This window comes from Oncorhynchus masou, chromosome 13 (genome assembly GCF_036934945.1).
Source record: "Oncorhynchus masou masou isolate Uvic2021 chromosome 13, UVic_Omas_1.1, whole genome shotgun sequence".
Classification (NCBI taxonomy): Eukaryota; Metazoa; Chordata; class Actinopteri; order Salmoniformes; family Salmonidae; genus Oncorhynchus; species Oncorhynchus masou.
In genome coordinates this window covers 33,847,681-33,860,866 of record NC_088224.1, presented here as the reverse complement: position 1 = coordinate 33,860,866, position 13,186 = coordinate 33,847,681, and the positions used below count along the sequence as shown (strand labels likewise).

Below are 13,186 nucleotides of genomic sequence, written 5' to 3'. Positions count from 1 at the left end.
TCGGCATGTCCAGCCCACTCATTATCTCAGCCAATCTGTGGCTTTACCAACTAGCCTCGTAATTTAACAATTGTATTCATATTTATAGATGGCATACAAATTTGTTATTAAGACACAAGAAAGTTCACGTTTCAGAAGGCATTTCTTGCAGAATACGCATTTGGATTTTTTTTTAAAGTTTACGTTCAAACGGCTCTCCTGTGAAGTAATGACGCACTACATATGCATAGTTTCCTAAAATGGGTCACAAATGCCTTTTACATACAGTTTAAGTCGGAAGTTTACATACACTTAGGTTGGAGTCATTAAAACTCGTTTTTCAACCACTCCACAAATTTCTTGTTAACAAACTATAGTTTTGGCAAGTCCTTTAGGACATCTACTTTCTGCATGACACAATTCATTTTTCTAACAATTATTTACAGACAGATCTTATAATTCACTGTATCACAATTCCAGTGGGTCAGAAGTTTACATACACTAAGGTGACTGTGCCTTGAAACAGCTTGGAAAATTCCAGAAAATGATGTCATGGCTTTAGAAGCTTCTGATAGACTAATTGACATCATTTGAGTCAATTGGCGGTGTACCTGTGGAGGTGTACCTGTGGATGTATTTCAAGGCCGACCTTCTAACTCAGTGCCTCCTTGCTTGACATCATGGGATAATCCAAATAAATCAGCCAAGACATCAGAAAAATAATTGTAGACCCCCCCCCCACAAGTCTGTTTCATCATTGGGAGCAATTTCCAAACGCTTGAAGGTACCGCGTTCATCTGTACAAACAATAGTACGCAAGTATAAGCACAGCCTTCATCCCGCTCAGGAAGGAGATGCATTCTGTCTCCTAGAGATGAACGTACTTGTGCGAAAAGTGCAAATCAATCCCAGAACAGCAGCAAAGGACCTTGTGAAGATGCTGGAGGAAACAAGTACAAAAGTATCTATATCCACAGTAAAACGAGTTCTATATCGACATAACCTGAAAGGCCGCTTACATGGAAGAAGCCACTACTCCAAAACCACCATAAAAAGCCAGACTACGGTTTGCAACTGCACATGGGGACAAAGATCGTACTTTTTTGAGAAATGTCCTCTGGTCTGATGAAACAAAAATAGAGCTGTTTGGCCATAATGACCATCGTTATGTTTGGAGCAAGAAGGGGGAGGCTTGCAAGCCGAATAACACCATCCCAACCGTGAAGCACGGGAGTGGCAGCATCATGTTGTGGGGGTGCTTTGCTGTAGGAGAGACTGGTGCACTTCACAAAATAGATGGCGTCATGAGGCAGGAAAATTATGTGGATATATTGAAGCAACATCTCAAGACATCAGTCAGGAATTTAAAGTTTGGTCACAAATGGGTCTTCCAAACTACCCACCCTCCAGGACACCTACAACACCCGGTGTCACAGGAAGGCCAAAATTATCAGCAAGGACAACCACCACCCGAGCCACTGCCTGTTCACCCCACTACCATCCAGAAGGCGAGGTCAGTCCAGGTGCATCAAAGCTGGGACCGAGAAACAGCTTCTATCTCAAGGCCATCAGATTGATAAACAGCCATCACTAACACGGTGAGGCTGCTGCCTATATACAGACTTGAAATCCTTGGCCACTAATAAAAGGATCACTAGTCACTTTAATAATGCCACTTTAATAATGTTTACATATCTTGCATTACTCATCTCATAGTATGTATATATTATATTTTATACCATCTTATGCATCTTGCCTATGCCGCTCAGTCATTGCTCACCCATACATTTATATATTCTTATTCCATTCCTTTACTTAGATTTATGTGTATTAGGTAGTTGCTTTGGAATTGTTTGATTACTTGTTAGATGTGGCTGCACTGTCGAACTAGAAGCACAAGCATTTCGCAACACTCACAATAACATCTGCTAACCATGTGTATGTGACCAATAAAATTAGATTTGATTTATTATAGCACACAGAGTGAGTCCATGCAACTTATTATTTGATTATGTGTTATGTGATGTTTTTACTCCTGAACTTATTTAGGCTTTTGTTGTTGTAGGGATAGTTGTTTTTTTCCCAAATTCCAAATTCCATTTTTGTTTTTCCAGGTTTCAGATTTCCCCTATTTGTTTCTGTTTTTTTTCCACACTTTTTTTAATTATAGAAAAACAACAAATTAGATCAACATTCAGAACAATGCTTAAACCACATCAGGGTATGACTTTTGAGGTCTGGGAAAAATCTAAGAAACTTAGATTTTTGAGTGTAGTTGCCCTTTAATTCAGTGAGCATGTCCTGCACTGTTGTTTGGTTAGCGGGTTTTCAGTAAGCACACGTGATGTCATTGGTCGCAAATGGAATGGGTGGAGTATAAGGTCAGCAACACTCCGAATTTGATTTGATTTGAATTATTCAGAGCCCGATGAAATGACACCATATACTGTATACATTCTACAGACCATACTGAATATTTTCTACAATACTTTTACTGCGGCACCCAGAATAGTTCTTGCTCTAAGTCCTGTGTGGCTCAGTCGGTAGAGCATGGCGCTTGCAACGCCAAGCGTCGTGGGTTCGATTCCCGCTGGGGCCACCCATATGTAAAAGTAGTGGCCCCAGCCGACTTGTAAGTCGCTTTGGACAAAAGCGTCTGCTAAATGGGATATATTATATTACTAAGCCAATATGTACAGTATTCCGTATACAGGGATTCACATTGGGAGCATTTATTTTATTTTGGAACAAAACCCAAATTTAAACAAATGTCACTTAAAAATGAACACATATGAAACATTGTTAATGTGTAAACAATTATTTTTCATATGATTATTGACACTTTTCTGCTACTACATGGGGGACTTTTATTTAGAACATTTCAGAAGTTCCGTGATCTGGAAATACATTTTTAGTGTTGCTAACGGGACACTGATCATGTAATGAGTTTGCAAATCAAATGCCCCACTGGACAGCGAAAACAAATAAGTTAACCTTTATTTGTTGTAATTATATTACTTTGTACTAGTTAACCAGTTGAGCTGATAGACGTGTTGCACTGTTTTGCTATGACTTTTGAAAGCTATGACCTTTGGCTTTCACCTGGAATTGTTTATTTATGTCAACACATATGATCTAGTACACAATAAAATATAATAACACATACAAATATGTGAAGGAATAAGCTTTTTCAAACATTATAATATGTCCATATGTAGTTATAATCCATTTTAGAAACATCTACCCAAAATATTTTACATTCTTTATTACTTAACCAGACATGTCATGACATTAGTGATTGTCAAAATCTGTTACATTTGTGAACGTCTAAATCAACTATTTAAACAGTGTGTCCCTCTTATCGACAAGGGGAGAAGGGCTATGTAAAGGACTTGTATTGTGTCGTCCTGAACATATGCTATATGTCTGCGTCTGATGTTAAAAATGACTTCTTCACTTACACTTAGGTGTAAGAAAGTCTGCAGGTCATATTCTTTATTGTAGGGCTATGACAGTTATATATTTAGATATGCCTGCTCTATACAAATTCAGCTATTGCTTTGCCATGTCTGTGCCCTAAGGCAGTCAAGCTGGGGAAGTGTTTTTGTAAGGACCACCTGTTTGAGGTAACATTGCAGTGAAGTGATATAAATCAATGTAATGCTGCATCCGACCTCCAGAGGGAGCCAAAAATATGTTTATTTGAAAGAGGACGTTTTCGGGGTCCTTGGAAGGTATGGATGACGGTCTTCTTTTTATTTATTTTTTATTTAAACTAGGCACGTCAGTTAAGAACACATTCTTATTTACAGTGACATAAAACGGTGGGAAATCAATTTTTTTAAAGTAATGTGAACATATACATAGACTACCATTCAAAAGTGTGGTGTCACTTAGAAATGTCCTTGTTTTTGAAAGAAAGCACTTTTTTTTTGTCCACTTAAAATAATATCAAATTGATCAGATATACGGTGTAGACTTTGATAATGTTGTAAATGGCTATTGTAGCTGAAAACGGCTCGCAAAGCACCAGTCTCAACGTCAACAGTGAAGAAGCGACTCCGGGGTGCTGGCCTTCTAGGCAGCATTGCAAAGAAAAAGCCATATTTCAGACTGGCCAATAAAAAGAAAAGATTAAGATGGGCAAAAGAACAGACACTGGACACTGGACACACTGCCTATAAGGTCAGCATCCCGGAGTCGCATCTTCACTGTTGATGTTGTGACTGGTGTTTTGCGAGCCGTTTTCAGCTACAATAGTCATTTACAACTATTGAAGCTGCCAGTTGAGGACATGGGAGGCGTCTGTTTCTCAAACTAGACACTCTAATGTACTTGTTCTCTTGCTCAGTTGTGCACCGTGGCCTCCCACTCCTCTTTCTATACTTTTACTTTTGTTACTCAAGTAGTATTGTACTGGTTGTCTTCCACTTTAACTTGAATCATTTTCTATTTAGTATGACAATTGAGTACTTTTCCCACCACTGCCAAAATGTAGCTACCTAGCAGGCTCAGCTAAATACGAATCTCCTTAGATAAAGCCATGTCTCATAGTCACGTCATGAGGTTTGTAAATGATAGAGGAATATAATAATACAAATTTAATTAAGCCTCCCATTTAGAGTTTCTGGCGCAACATAGAAATGCCATTATCCAGGTGGTGTGACAGGCATTTCCGAACAGACATGCTAATTTTCTTTGTTGTTACTTTTAAGGTTGGAACCAACATGCAGTACCTCCAGCAGGAAGAGGCAAGAACCATTCACCACCAGCTCAGCGACAATATTCAGAGCCCTGTGTGACTTTTTCAAACTTAATGTATTTGAATTGTTTAAAAAAAGTGCAAATAAAAGGAAATGTATGGTTTAAATGTCTTTAATGATTATTTGTTTTAACTGTTAGTGATAATTCCCTAAGTGTTAATACATTTGTGTTTGCATCATTAAGCCTTTATGTATGTGTTATGAATGACCAAATGTGTCTGACTTTATAGTAAGTACAGCGCCATATGATATATGGCATTTATGTATGTGTTATAAATGACCGAAGGTGTCTGACTTAAGTACAGTGTCATGCAATACAGACTCTTTATGGATGTTTTATGAATGACCAAAGGTGTCTCACTTCAATCTAAGTATTACAGGATACTGAACAAAATTGTAAATAAAATGGTGATTAACCCTGTACTGATTAATGAAGGTTATCTCATGATCACAGGTTACTGTAGGGTGTGAGGGCTATTTAAATGGGTTGATAGACCTGCAAAACATATGTTGTTGTGTGGGTGATTGTGTACTGAGGAACATGTATCTTGGTTCCAGAGGAAAGACACTATCAATTTCTTTAGTTTTGGGGGCTTTCATCAAGGTAAGTGTTTCTTGGTAAAACGTCGTCCCTAGGCTATTAAACACACAGCACATATAAGCCGGGGATATTAACCATTCAAAGTTGGGCTTTGTAGGGTTGACAATAGAATTCTATAGGAGTGACCTTACCGAGTAAAGTATTTGACATTGTCACTACTTAACACAGTCAGAAATGCATAATTATTGTTAAATCTTGCCCATTTCCACAATTTATCTTCTTAATGAAGGACAAGTTTGATGTGTTGGTCCACCAGACCTTCCGTTCATTTGGGCGGAAGTGTCTGGGAATGAGATTAGGTGTAATGTGACGAACATGTCACTTTAGAGCGCATGCCATCCTTTATGAAGCACATGTTTATATCATATTCAACATAGTGGGATATGTCACATTTGACATGAGTGATTGTCACACAGTTATGCCACATTTAACCCTTTATAAAGCATGACATGTGATTATAGATGTTTTGTAACACATTTATGTAGTGCTTATGAGGGTATTATGAAGGCTTTATGAAGCCTGTATAAGCTGAATGTCATTGAAAGCGGGATACTTTTGGGGTTTATACCTGGACATGGTCCAGTTTGTGCAACTCAAAGAAGTTCATTGTCTCGTTGTCTAAATAAAACATTCTAAATACATCTGTGCTCCTCTTTTCCCATGTTTCTTTGATATCCTTTAAATGGTAATGTTTTGTGATTCTCAACTCATCTTGTGGTACAAGCACATTCATAGCTGCTTTATAACACCTCAAATTAATAACAATGTGTCTGTCTGTGCACAATCTATAATGGCATATGGCATGGTTTTGAATGACACACATCATTCCATTCAATGTAATAATGTGACACAGAGGTTGGTAAATGACATAACACCTTGTTATAACAGCTGGTATTTAGACTCTTATATACTGTTATATACTGTAGCATGTAATAACATGACATTTTTCATGTAGACAGTGTTATAGCAGTTATTATTAACAGTTGACATTAGAGCATATGACAACAGGATGAACAGTCATCTGTAACACAAATTGTAACTACTTTTGCAACATCTTATTCCATTACACATAACTATTTAAAACTACGTATGTCAGGGTATGACTAATGTTATAATGTGTTCCCTCAATGCTGGTTGGCCTACAGCCGTGGTATATCAGACTGTATACTATGGGTATGACAAAACATTCATTTTTACTACTCTAATTACATTGGTAACCAGTTTATAATAGAAATTAGGCACCTTGGGGGTTTATGATATATGACCAATATACCACGGCTAAGGGCTGTATCCAGCCCTAAGCGTGGTATATTGGCCATATACCAAACCTCCTTTGGCCTTATTGCTTAAACATAGCCGTTTTAAAGGCTTTATGAATGCATACATAAGGACACCAACAGTAAAGTGTTACTGAACATTACTTACACTTTATTAAGATTAGCACACACATTTTTTGTTTGTTTGTTTACATGATGGAAATGTATTTAATTGGGTTGTTACAGTAGACTAGGAAACACGCAAAACTGTCTCCATGAAATATTTATCAATTAAATTATTTTATAAAGTTTTTATTTGGATTTTGTATCTATCTTCTTGAACAATTTTATGCTTTATCCAAAGGGATATGGACTATTTTATCATCTTCCTGCCTATTTAATTGTACATGTTGGATTATTTAAATTAATCCGTGACAACACATCATGAATATCTATTCAGGTTTGAGTTGCAAAATGTGTTATGTAAAAATGAACAAAGAAGAAATACAGTGTACTACATACCCATGGTGAAAAAAGTAGCTGTCAGTTTGTGAGTCTTCATTCTGAACTCAGTTCATACAGTTATTTTCTGAATAGAAAGAAACATATAAATTAGATTGACAGGTCGGTCATTTTTCTTTTACAAACAAATTTGTTGTTTATGTAAATGGAATGTTATAGAAGGGGCAAGATATGTGTTTAGTGATTTCACATTTTTGAGAAAACTTAACCCAAACAGTAAATTACTTCCTCATCCTTGTGTAGTATGGGGACCCCAAAAAACATAAACAAAGGCTCCAAAAACAACCAAATGCATACTTTTAAACTGCAAATCTCTCAGTATAGTGATGCAGGTTATTCTGAACTTTATCTGCAACGTTATATGACATTTTATTGCAACTGGAGCAAAACTTCTCTGTCCATTCTACAGGTAACTGCCAAAATAAAGGAAACACATGAGAGATAGAAAGTATATTGAAAGCATGGTGTGCTTCTACACAGGAAGTTCCAGACACTGGTCGAATCTATGCCAAGCGCATTTAAGTTTTTCTGGCGGCTCGAGGTGACCCACGCCCTTTTAAGACACTTTGTTATGGTGTTTTCTTAATTTTGGGAGTTATCTGTTGCAGCAGGCTGCACAGAGAATGGAACAGCTGGATAGGGGAAATGGCACACGTTACGCAAAAGGGAATATGACATTGCAGATCAAATTCGGAATGACACAATTTCAAGTGTACAACATCTAAAGACCTGCATCACTATACTGAGAGCTGTCTCTAAAATGACATATTTAGGTGTTTTTGGAGCCATTGTTCATGTGTTTTCAGGTCCCCATACTAAGCAACCAGGATAAGGAAGTGATTTTCTGTTTGGGGTAAGTTTCTCAAAAATGTTAAATCACCAAAAAACAACCAAATAGAGTTTTGGTTGTAAATGTTTTTACTTATCCTTTAACCACTACTGTGACAAACTGCATTCAACTAAATGTGTAACTTGGTAAGGAAACATTTGCACTTGAACTAAATGCTAGATTAAATGCTAGAAAGGTGCTAGAAAGGTGACTAAATGCTAGAAAGGTGACTTTCAATTTAGCGTATGCAGAGTTTACCGTTAATGCATCCTGCAAACATAGGAACATTGTCTTTAAATTCCAATCGTTCTACAGCTCAGAACTTTAGCGGTAATACCTTTTTTTGCACTATTGGTTAGAGCCTGTAAATAAGCATTTCACTGTAAGATCTACTACACCTGTTGAATTTGGCGCACGTGACAAATAAACTTTGATTTGATTTGAATAGAATCTAGACTTAAATATGGTATGACATATCAAGTTGTGTGAATGCAATCAAGACATCTCAGTTAAAACATTTCCGATATTTCATTGTAGAGTAGCTTTTGTAGAACAAAATGAAAACTAGGGTGTGATTTATTTCACAACACCGACTATAACTGCTGTGAACATGAACAGGGCCTTTGGAATGTATTCAGACCATTTGAACTTTTCATCATTTTGCTACAGCCTTATAATAAAATGTATTAAATTGTGTCTTTCACCCTCATCAATCTACACACAATATCCCATATTGACAAAGCAAAAACTGATTTTTTGTTGTTGTTGCTGATTTATGATTTACAGAAATATAACATTTACATAAGTATTCAGACCTTCAGTACTTTGTTGAAGCACCTTTGGCAGTGATTACAGAATGTAGTCTTCTTGGGTATGACGCTACAAGATTGGCACACATGTATTGGGGGAGTTTCTCTCAGTTTCTCTCATTATTCTCTGCAGATCCTCTCAAGCTCTGTCAGCTTGGAAGAGAGTGGCTTCTGTCTGGCAACTCTACCATAAAGGCCTTATTGGTGGAGTGCTGCAGAGATGGCTGTCCTTCTGGAAGGTTCTCCCATCTCCACATAGGAACTCTAGAGCTCTGTCAGAGTGACCATCAGGTTCTTGGGCACCTCCCTGACCAAGGCCCTTCTCCCCCAATTGCTCTAGGAAGAGTCTTGGAGGTTCCAAATATCTTCCATTTAAGAAATATGGAGGCCACTGTGTTCTTGGGGACCTTCAATACTGCAGACATTATCGAAACAGGATGCAACTGAGCTCAATTTCAAGTCTCATTGCAAAGGGGCTGAATACTTATGTAAATAAGGTATTTCCGTTTTAAATAAATCAAACAAATCTAAAAACCTGTTTTCGCTGTGTCATTATGGGGTGTTGATCGTATATTGCGTTTGTAGAAAAAATACATATTTAATCCATTTTAGAATAAGGCTGTAACTTAACAAAATGTGTAAGAAGTCAACGGGTCTGAATATTTTCCGAGGGCACTTTACATCCTGGTGAAATTTCACAGTAAAATCAACATTTGTGTTAAACATTTTGTATGAGAAATCAGCCTAATTTTGCATCACTTCAATCGTGTTACTTTATAAAAAAGCTAAAGCTAAAGTAATTTTACGTTTTCAATTGGTCTGCAAGTGCCCAGAAATTCACTCTCAATTCTATACTTATTTTGTGACAGTAATTGGTGTAGTTCGTCAAAAGTGGAGGGTTTTTAAAATATAGCACATAATACATAAAATAATATAGTCAAATCCACATTAGCGTTGTATTTTTTTCAAGGTGAAATTAATATTTGATATGCTTTTAAAAAACATGTAAGTAAACTGTTACTGCCAAGTTCCATTTATATACTGTAAAATGTAAAAAAAAAATGTATTACTTACCTACAACAAACACCACTGCCAGCCTCCTTATTCCTTTAAATTCACCAAATATCAATTGAGGAAGGAATTTGCCTTGGACAAAAACAATCACAATATGCCTCTATTCTAAAAGCTCATCATCTGTCTAGTTCTGTTCTAAATGTTTTGTTGGAAATCTAACTTTTCATAATACATACGGTCATGCCAATGTATCTGTAGTTACTAGTTAAATCACTTCAGAGCTGATCTGATTCCAAAGTTCTTGTCTTGCCTGTAACTAAAATATTTTGGGAAGCACAAGAGATAATATGAAATAAGGGAGGAACAAAAATGGGCAGGTCAATCTATGTGGGAGGTCTTTAGGTTAATACCATCTTTGTTTTTTCCTTTGATACTAATTTGGTAAGAAAACTGGTCAGGTGAAAACTAGTTAGGTGTTCTGACACCACTAATTTTGTAATGCCTTGCAGGTGATGTACAAATCTTTTGGGAGGGACAATATGAAAAACGGGTGGGACAAAATATTGACAGGTGAATCTGTACGTGAATATAATAACATTTTTGGTTTTCAGCCAATTGTTTGACATTTGAAAATGTTTTTCAAGATTTAATATAGCAATAAATTTGCTTCACTGCACAGGGGGACAAGATAAGAGGAAGCAATTCATCTCGGGGGGCATTTTGTACCAGAAGAAGGGTTTTGATAGATACTGATTGTACTGTGTGTGTGTAGTGTGTGTAGTGTGTGTGTGTGTGTGTCTGACATCTTCACTTGTGTGAAGCCAGAACATTTAAAAGCCTTTAATTGCTTCCTGTTTCATGTCAGGGGTCGTGTTTGGAGCGAGCGGTCGCATCTACACTTCGGTCCGCAGGTAGTATAACCTTTCATTACATTTTCATTACATTTCATTATAGTACAACGGTTTGATTTGTCTAATCTTAGCAATTTCTTCTTAGCTAGCTACATAGCCGTCTTTGTATCAAAGATAATTGCGTAATTATCATATTTCGTCGTCCTAACGTAGTCTACACTGCTATCTGCCCAGCAGCTAGCTAAGCAACTAGCTAACGTCTAAGACAATTGTGTAGTCTAGAGCGATTTTCTAGGTTAGCTAGCCAGCTATTGTCGTTCTTTTAACGTAACGTAACGCAATCAACACTGCTAGCTAGCCAGCTAGCCCCCGACTAGCAGCACTGTAGAAACTATTACAGTACAACGGTTTGATTTGTTTGATCGTAGCTAGCTAGCTACATAGCCGTCTTTGTATCTAAGACAATTGTGTAGTCTAGAGCGATTTTCTAGGTTAGCTAGCCAGCTATTATCGTTCTTTTAACGTAACGTAACACAATCATCACTGCTAGCTAGCCAGCTAGCCCCCGAATAGCAGCACTGTAGAAACTATTACAGTACAACGGTTTGATTTGTTTGATCGTAGCTAGCTAGCTACATAGCCGTCTTTGTATCTAAGACAATTGTGTAGTCTAGAGCGATTTTCTAGGTTAGCTAGCCAGCTATTGTCGTTCTTTTAACGTAACGTAACGCAATCAACACTGCTAGCTAGCTAGCTAGCCCCAAATAGCAGCACTGTAGAAACTATTACACTCGACGGAACGACTTGATTAGTGTAGTGTCAACATCGCAGCCACTGCCAGCTAGCCTACTCCAGCAGTACTGTATCATTTCAATCATTTTAGTCAATAAGATTCTTGCTACGTAAGCTTAACTTTCTGAACATTCGAGACGTGTAGTCCACTTGTCATTCCAATCTCCTTTGCATTAGCGTAGCCTCTTCTGTAGCCTGTCAACTATGTGTCTATCTATCCCTGTTCTCTCCTCTCTGCACAGACCATACAAACGCTCCACACCGCGTGGCCGCGGCCAGCGCGCATGACCCACGTCCCAGCGCGCACGACCCACGTGGAGTTCCAGGTCTCCGGTAGCCTCTGGAACTGCCGATCTGCGGCCAACAAGGCAGAGTTCTTCTCAGCCTATGCCTCCCTCCAGTCCCTCGACTTCTTGGCACTGACGGAAACATGGATCACCACAGATAACACTGCTACTCCTACTGCTCTCTCTTCGTCCGCCCACGTGTTCTCGCACACCCCGAGAGCTTCTGGTCAGCGGGGTGGTGGCACCGGGATCCTCATCTCTCCCAAGTGGTCATTCTCTCTTTCTCCCCTTACCCATCTGTCTATCGCCTCCTTTGAATTCCATGCTGTCACAGTTACCAGCCCTTTCAAGCTTAACATCCTTATCATTTATCGCCCTCCAGGTTCCCTCGGAGAGTTCATCAATGAGCTTGATGCCTTGATAAGCTCCTTTCCTGAGGACGGCTCACCTCTCACAGTCCTGGGCGACTTTAACCTCCCCACGTCTACCTTTGACTCATTCCTCTCTGCCTCCTTCTTTCCACTCCTCTCCTCTTTTGACCTCTCACCTTCCCCCCCTACTCACAAGGCAGGCAATACGCTCGACCTCATCTTTACTAGATGCTGTTCTTCCACTAACCTCATTGCAACTCCCCTCCAAGTCTCCGACCACTACCTTGTATCCTTTTCCCTCTCGCTCTCATCCAACACTTCCCACACTGCCCCTACTCGGATGGTATCGCGCCGTCCCAACCTTCGCTCTCTCTCCCCCGCTACTCTCTCCTCTTCCATCCTATCATCTCTTCCCTCTGCTCAAACCTTCTCCAACCTATCTCCTGATTCTGCCTCCTCAACCCTCCTCTCTTCCCTTTCTGCATCCTTTGACTCTCTATGTCCCCTATCCTCCAGGCCGGCTCGGCCCTCCCCTCCCGCTCCGTGGCTCGACGACTCATTGCGAGCTCACAGAACAGAGCTCCGGGCAGCCGAGCGGAAATGGAGGAAAATTCGCCTCCCTGCGGACCTGGCATCCTTTCACTCCCTGCTCTCTACATTTTCCTCCTCTGTCTCTGCTGCTAAAGCCACTTTCTACCACTCTAAATTCCAAGCATCTGCCTCTAACCCTAGGAAGCTCTTTGCCACCTTCTCCTCCCTCCTGAATCCTCCTCCCCCCCCTCCTCCCTCTCTGCAGATGACTTCGTCAACCATTTTGAAAAGAAGGTCGATGACATCCGATCCTCGTTTGCTAAGTCAAACGACACCGCTGGTTCTGCTCACACTGCCCTACCCTGTGCTCTGACCTCTTTCTCCCCTCTCTCTCCAGATGAAATCTCGCTTCTTGTGACGGCCGGCCGCCCAACAACCTGCCCGCTTGACCCTATCCCCTCCTCTCTTCTCCAGACCATTTCCGGAGACCTTCTCCCTTACCTCACCTCGCTCATCAACTCATCCCTGACCGCTGGCTACGTCCCTTCCGTCTTCAAGAGAGCGAGAGTTGCACCCCTTCT

General features: G+C 39.5%; 1 long non-coding RNA gene across 1 annotated transcript in view; it reads left to right on the top strand.

Annotated features, from left to right (window-relative positions):
- Nucleotides 1–5,886, top strand: part of LOC135552125 (uncharacterized) — an 87,512-nt gene extending 81,626 nt beyond the window's left edge. Inside the window, exon 3 of the long non-coding RNA XR_010457406.1 lies at nt 4,695–5,886. This is a non-coding gene — a long non-coding RNA (uncharacterized LOC135552125). The remainder of the gene's footprint in view (nt 1–4,694) is intronic.
- Nucleotides 5,887–13,186: the final 7,300 nt, after the last annotated feature.